The sequence below is a fragment of the Xenopus laevis genome, chromosome 2L, assembly GCF_017654675.1.
Source record: "Xenopus laevis strain J_2021 chromosome 2L, Xenopus_laevis_v10.1, whole genome shotgun sequence".
Classification (NCBI taxonomy): domain Eukaryota; kingdom Metazoa; phylum Chordata; class Amphibia; order Anura; family Pipidae; genus Xenopus; species Xenopus laevis.
The window spans coordinates 73989952-73997933 of NC_054373.1; the positions used below are offsets into that span (position 1 = coordinate 73989952).

The window sequence follows — 7982 nt, forward strand, 5'->3', positions numbered from 1 at the left end:
TCATTGCTACAGTTTCTTAATAAAGATATACAGAAGATTTCTTTGCTATGGCCCAAAACAACTTAAAAAAAAAATACCTCTCCTAATGACTTAAAACAGTACATATACTTAAGATGTTGTTTTATTTAAAGGCAGAACATATTTGTAACACTGTATCTTTAACAGTGAGCTATATCACCTGATTCCTATTTAATGACACACATACACAGCTCATATCCTATTTAATGACACACATACACAGCTCATATCATTAACATACCAAGATTAAATAAGAGTCTTTGAGTTTGCATTCTAGTGGCAGAAAAAAACGGTAAATGAAAACTAGATTTTCATTACAAGACAGGCCATGAGTTCCCATGTTACAAATTAAAAAAAAATTTCAGGCAAGTGATTGCAGACAAGCTGAAATATAAATTACAGTTTAGCTTCCATTACCTGACCCTACTTTAATATTCTACCTACATAAAATGGTTCACAGTACAGAGCATGAGCAAGTTGAAGAAAACAGCGATAGCAGGGCTGAAGAAACATGTATAGAATTTTCTTTAAGTCAACAAATTTTAAATGTAGCATTTCATACAGCATTAGCATACATAGTGCCCTTTCAGCTTTTGTACCAAGTATTGCCTTCAGCGTTCTATCCACTGTGTCATAGTTCATTAATTCAAGGGTAAAAGCCACCAGTACAATTATGGATCAAACATCAACATATAGTACAATTATAGATCAAACATAAACATAGTCTGTAAGCAGACTATTCGTTAAATATTCTTCCTTCTCAAAGAGGTAGTTAAGAGTTAAAAGGGCTCGGCACAAAGCTGTACACCGATTGCTCTTTTATTTGCTTCTACAGAAAGTTAACCAAAAACCATGATAGTAGTTTCTACTCCTAAATAATTAAACCCGTTCAGCATTATTAGAAAATGGTTTACTAAAACAAAAGAGGAAAAAACTAAATTAAGTAATAAAAGGTAGTGTACTTCTGTCTAGTTAAACAAATAAAGGCTAGTTATTAATTAACTCACCAGTAAATCTGTATATCCAGATGGTCAAATGGAGTGTACTAGCTGTCAGATTTTTCTTTCCTAAATCTACTAGTAAATCCTTCTAAAATGTTGTCTCTGGAGAGTTTTCTCTAACTCAGCTGCATAAGTTAAAAGCAACTCACCTGTCTGCCTGTCACTCCCTCCCTAACTTGCTCACTCTCTCTAGTCATAGAGAGGTGGTGCTGCAAGAATGTTAGAGCCAATCAGCTTTCTTGCGTGTTCCAAGCTTAGGCATGTGCAGGCACATTGCCAAATCAACAATTAACCAATTAATGACTGTACCACAAACAGCTCTTCTTTAAAGGTGTACACACAGGTTGTAAAGTATGTTGTTACTGTAGATTTAAGAATGTAAAATAAATTAATTAAAACACTTAAAGTAGTATTAATGCAATTATAAATCCTCTTTAACCTGTGGTGGCTTACCCACAGCTCAGCAGAAGAGCAGCTCCCTAAAGGGAGGTTTTAACTTTTACACTACAATTGTACAATATAGGGTGTTGTTTACTATCATTAAAGCTGTTATGGAAAACAAGTATGAAAGCCAGAATTGTAATGACTCACACTGGGTTTGTAACTTAACAACACTAAAAACAGACATGCATTAAATTTCCAACTTGCAACTAATCAGCAGTCAACACAGCTGCAAGCTACAGACTGTGCTGTTTTCTGCTCACTTATTTAGTGATGTGTTACTGAAACAAAGTCGCTGAGGAAAAAGTTGCAGTGAAACTTCAAAAGGGATACTTTAGCTCTTTACTAGTGATGCACATTTTAATTAGTTTGTGCCCAGTGAATTTCAACAACTTAATTTCATTAACACCAAAAAATGCACACCTACATCAAATCCTTGTGATTTGTTCTCTCAGATTTGTCTGATTCTTAAATGGTACATCAGATTATAATAGTGGCTCCTGGAAAGACAATTTATTGCTGTTTCACAAAATGAATCCCCCCTCCCCAATTTACATATTGTGTGTACTATGGCAGAATGGATCTTACATGTGGTTTTATATCTATAATTTTGAAGTGAGCGTAAAATAATACGTTAATAGAATTTTTGACATTCATATACATTATTTTGGGATGCTGATACATGACATGGTAATACGGTAATAATAATTTATATTAACCTAAATAGCTCTTATTACTATTATGTAATAGTACTGGAACACTTTATATGGTCAAAAGTATCCATGAAAGTTACTGTTAAGTTGCAAACTCTTTCTGGAGGCAACATCAGCACAATAACTAATTCATTGGAAACATGTATTCTTTATGGATAAGCAGCTGCACACAAGCCTAACACCTTGTGCTTTCTATGTATTGGCAGAAGTAATGTAAAGATCTATTCCAATAAACTCTGAAGAAATTGAAATTGGTTCTCTAAAATGATGAATCATGCTTCTCATTTTGCAGTCAGAGTATTCTAAGTTTGGTGAATCCTAGCAAAACTGAATGTATAAGATCAACTATAAAGTTTGGAGAAATAGTTGTTGGGGAATGTTTTTCATGGTTTGGGATTGAGTCCTTGGCCCCAGCAAAAGCAAACCTCAATGCTACATCACACAAAAACACACTTCACTATTTTGTGCTTACTACATTGTGGCAGCAGTTTGGAGAAGGGCCTTTCCTGTTTTAGCATACACCCATGTGCAAAATTATGTAATTATTAAGTTGGTTTGCTGGGATCAACGTGAAACAAATTGACTGGCCTGCACAGAGCTCTGACCAGTGGCGTAACTAGATATTACTGGGCCCCACAGCAAATTATTTTTCAGGCCCCCAAAATTTTTAGCAGTTGACTTGTTTTACCAATATTTATTGAAACTGTATATGAATTAGGGCCTCGTGGGGCCCCTATACCTCCTGGGCCCCCCTGCAGGTGCAGGGTCTGCTTCCTCTATAGTTACGCCCCTGGCTCTGACCTTAACCCAGCATAACACCTGTTTGATTAATTAGAACAGTGCTGTCCAACTTCTGTACTGAGGGCCAACATTTTTTTGATGGAGGTCTGATACCACTCCCTGTTTTAAAACACAACCCATGTTACCATAAAAACTTTTAGGGCTCTTACTGATGAGCGTTTTTACCTGTGCTCCCCTGCATTCCGTTTTTCTGCGTTCAGCCGCAGGGGAGCGCAGGAATAGACGCATGAGATTTTTCCCCAATGGGGCTGTACTCAAACAGGCGCGTGTAGGCGCCGAACGCAGGTTGAGACGCAACATGCTGCATTTTTCCTGCGTTCGGCGCCTACATGCGCCTGTGTGAGTACAGCCCCATTGGAAAAAATTTAATGCGTCTATTCCTGCGCTCCCTGAACGCAGAAAAACGGAACGCAGGGGAGCGCAGGTAAAAACGCTCGTCAGTAAGAGCCCTTAAGACTTTATCCACATTAAGGGCTCTTACAGACAAGCGTTTTTACCTGCGCTCCCTTGTGTTCCGTTTTTCTGCGTTCAGCCGCAGGGGAGCGCAGGAATAGATGCATTCAATTTTTTACAATGGGGCTGTACTCACACAGGCACGTGTAGGCGCAGAACGCAGGTTGAGACGCAACATGCTGCATTTTTCCTGCATTCAGTGCCTACACGCGTCTGTGTGAGTACAGCCCCTTTGTAAAAAATGTAATGCGTCTATTCCTGCGCTCCCTGCTCGCAGAAAAACGGAACGCAGGGGAGCGCAGGTAAAAACCTGTAAGAGCCCTTATGGTGGTAGCACACTATAAAACAAAATGGTTGGTGTTCACTGCAGGGATATCACTCATATGTGAAACAAATTTATTAACCCATATTAAGCCATACCCTTAAATCCATATGTATTATACTCCCCTATCGATAACACAGCACCCCCATCACATGATTAAACTCCTTGGGGACCCCACCAGGTTAGTTTCCTGCAGGCAGAGCATGGCACACACAGAGTATGACACACTCAGGGAGCATAGGGCAGGCAGTGTATGGCACACACAAGGAGCACAGGGCAGGCAGAGTGTGGCACACACAATGAGCATAGAGCAGGCAGAGTATGGCACACACAGGGAGCATAATGGAGGCAGAGTATGGCACACATCGGGAGCATAGGGTAGGCAGAATATGGCACACACAAGGAGCATAGGGCAGGCAGAGTCTGGCACACACATGGAGCATAGGGTAGGCAGAGCATGGCACATACAGGGAGCATAGGGCAGGCAGAGTGCAGCAGGAGACAGGACAGGGAAGCTTATCAAGACATGGTGCCCCATCAGCAGTTTGTCTGAAGTGTGAACAGGTGAATAATGTGGGCAGTTTCAGTCTGGGTCTCAGTTGTGATCAGTATAGGGCTTTAGTGGACTGAACAATAAAGGGGTCATGGGTGTGAACAATGTAGGGGGGGGGGCTAAAGGTGTGAACAGTGCAAGATTTTATAGTCTGAATTTGAGGTGTAAACAATGCAGGTGCCAGTTAATCTCAGTACTGATACCTTTTAAAATGTATACAAGGTAAGCAGGCACAGCAGGCAGACTTTCATGTGGGGGGCCACACAAGGGGGTCACAAGCTGCCAGTTGGACAGCACTGAATTAGAACATCAAGTGCAACATGCCTGATCACTCAACACCAGTGCCAACCCTCCATAATGGTGTTTGGACAACAGTTTCCTGTTTCAGAATAATATTCTTATGTACAAAACAAAGTATGTATGAAGTATGTTTGCTTAAGGAAGAGGAAAAAATATTATTGGTCTGCACAGTTACCCAACGTAACATAACCTGGAATGTTGAGTGCAGCCTTTTGTCCTCATCACTCATCATTAGTGTCAAACCTTCCAAAGGCTCCTTGCACTGAATTGAAGTAAATCCCAATAGCATAGTCAAAATTTTATTGGAAATCTGCCCCAGCAAATACCTAGTAACATAGTAAGTTTGGTTGAAAAAAGTCACTTGTCCATCAAGTTCAGCTTTTTAAAGTGGACCTGTCACCCAGACACAAAAAGATGTATAATAAAAGTCATTTTCAAATTACACATGAAATCCAATTTCTATTTTTTATTAAAGCATTTTAAAAATCTCAGCTGTCAATCAAATATTGTCTTCCCCTGGGCAGATTATTACTTTCACTTTCCATTTACACTTGCTAGATGTCACTGCCCCTGTTCTTTTCACCATTTAATTGTGCAGCCAGTGCATGGGGATGGACATAAGGTCCCCTATTCTTGTACGCAAACAAGATTCTGAGATGATGTAAGCTTGCCTTAATAACCCCCCTCCTCCTGCAATTCTATGCCTCTTTTAATACAGTTCAAGATCTTGTTTGTTCTTGAAGATGCTGACTGGCATTGTTGCTTGCTCCAGCCATAAGGACTCCAAGGTAATTTAGCATTATGAATTTGCCTAGTGCAGTCCCATTAAACGTATAAGTGGCTTGTTTATTTTATCCCAGGTGCATGACTTTACATTTATAAATATTGAATCTCATCTGCAACTTGGCCGCCCAAATTGCCAGTTTGTCAAGATCCGGCTGCAAGGTTGCCGCATCCTGGATGGAATTAATGGCTGCATAATTTTGTGTCATCTGCAAACACTTATATATTACTTACAATACCCACCCCTATAAGTAATTACTGAACAAGTTAAATAAAAGTGGGCCAATACAGAGCCCTGAGGGACTCCACTAAGAACCATACTCCAAGTAGAGAATGTACCCTCTGTACCCGATCCTGTAGTCAGTTTTCTATCCATGTGCAAATGACTTCATTAAGCCCAACTGCCTTTAGTTTAAAAATCAGTAGTTTGTGGGGCACTGTTACAAACGCTTTTGCAAAATCCAAATAGATAACATCTACTGCTCCTCCGCTGTCCAGCATCTTACTTTTTTCCAGCTATCCCTTAACAAGCGTTCAAATAACAGATGTCAAACTTACTGGCCTATACTTGCCAGGTTGAGATCATAATCCCTTTTAAATATATATGAATTACATCAGTTTTCCTCCAATCCATAGGTACCATACCAAATGAAAGTGAATGAATTTCTTGGATACGGAGCACACACAGAACTAAAATGAATGCTTTATTGCAAATAGTTTAAAATCATGGAGCGCACAAAATATACACACTTGACACGTTTTGTTTCGTGATTTTAGTTCCGCTAATGCGCCTTGTCCAAGAAATTCATTTTGGACTTTCCACGCATGTATGAGCATAATGAGCAAATGCTTACTCATTATTCACGTGTGTAATGTCAGAAGCTCATTATGCACATGCGGTCTGAATAACATGGCTGCTCTCACTGGGAGCTCCCAGTCTATATTTGTTTTTTGCACCAGACTGTAATAGCTTACAGTGGTGGTCTAGTGGGAGGGGGTCGGCAGGGACGCTTGCCGCCCCCCCTCGACAGGGACGCCCGCCACGAGGTACATCCTCTTCCTCTGGTGTTGCCGGTTCTCAGGGCGTGCCTCTGTTCCCTTTATAGGCGGATTTTTGCTGGCGTGCTTATGTCAGCATGCAATGGCGCGGAATTCGAAATGTTTAAAAGGCGCATTTGGGCTTTAGATCATTGCCTGTTTTAGGATCATTCTTCATGAGTTCCTGGTGCTCTGTATTTGTATTCCTGCCTGTTATCTGATATCTGACTCCTGTTTTTGACCCCTGCCTGCCTGACTAATCTGACTTTTGGTATCATGACCCCTGCCTGGTGATTCAACTATCCTACTCTCTGTAATCCGATCTGTGCCTGTCTTGACTCCTCTCAACTGATATCCCAGCTTTGACCCTTGCCTGTCTGACTTTGTTTGTATTCAGCCTGCCCCGAGCCAGCCTGATTTGACTACACTTTCCATCTACGCCTTGTACTGTGACCTTCTGCCCAAAAGACTCTGCTTTACCGTTGTGCCCCTTTGCTCGTCAAGAACCCTCGGCTTGGCACATCTCTTAATAAGACCTGGCGGCATCCGATTAGCCGAGGGCTCTTCCCGAGGTGAAAGGCGGCTGTTAAAGGCAGAATCAAGAGCCGAGTGCTTAGCATAGGTTTTGGATTTAGGGTACCGACCGTGACATTATAACGGGCCAGAAAATGGACGATGAGGGTCACGCTGCCGCTGCTCCTTCCACCACTGAAGCGCTCTTCACTACTCTGCTACAGCGCTTGGAGGATCATGAGCGAAAGCAAGACTACCTGATGCAAGGTTTCCATAACCTGACTCGCAGACTGGACACAGCAGTCGCAGCAGTTGCCAAGTCCAGTAGTCTCTCCTCCTGTTGCTGTCCCTGAGGGTTCTCCTGCTGTGATGGGTAATATGCATAAATACCATGAACCCAAAACTTCTTTCCCCAAAAAATTTGGTGGGCATAGAACAAAATTTTTTGTCTTTCAGGAGGCATGCAAATTATACCTTAGCTTTTTCACTCTCTCCTTTACTACTGGGGAGGAAAAAGTGAGGTTTGTAATGACCCTGTTACAAGATGACCCACAAATTTGGGCCCTAAGATTATCCTCCTCTGACTCTGCCCATTTTTCTCTTGAAACCTTCTTTAACACCATGGCGATACTTCGTGCATCATCGGCCAATACCGCGATTTGTAAATTATGTCAGGGAAAACGGGATGCAGAGGTGTATTGCACTGAGTTCCGCCGGTGGGATGTAGAAACTGGTTGGAACGACATGGCTCTTCGTAGCCAATTCCGGATATGGCTCTCTGATACTGTCACGGACAGCTTAGTAAACTACCCTCTGCCTACTAATTTGGATGTCTACTGTCTCTAGCCATCCAAGTAGATAGAAGGCAGAGGGAGAGACGGTGTGAGAAGGGTACATCTATTCTTACTGGGTTTACTAATACTAAACCATCTAACCCCTCTGTGTCTCTTCCTCAGTAGGAACCCATGCAGTTGGGTATAACTCATCTATCTCCGGAGGAAAAGGGCCACAGGCGGTCTCAGGGTCTATGTATCTACTGTGGGGAA

General features: G+C 41.7%; 1 protein-coding gene across 2 annotated transcripts in view; it reads right to left on the reverse strand.

The window, feature by feature from the left end:
- c1orf116.L (chromosome 1 open reading frame 116 L homeolog) overlaps positions 1 to 1291 on the reverse strand; it is a 31304-nt gene extending 30013 nt beyond the window's left edge. The window contains exon 1 of one of the 2 annotated variants that reach the window (XM_018246563.2): positions 1169 to 1291. The gene's annotated coding sequence lies outside the window, so the exon portion shown is untranslated. Of the gene's footprint in view, positions 1 to 1025 lie in introns of both variants that reach the window. The other variant, XM_018246562.2, reaches the window with a different exon arrangement.
- Positions 1292 to 7982: the final 6691 nt, after the last annotated feature.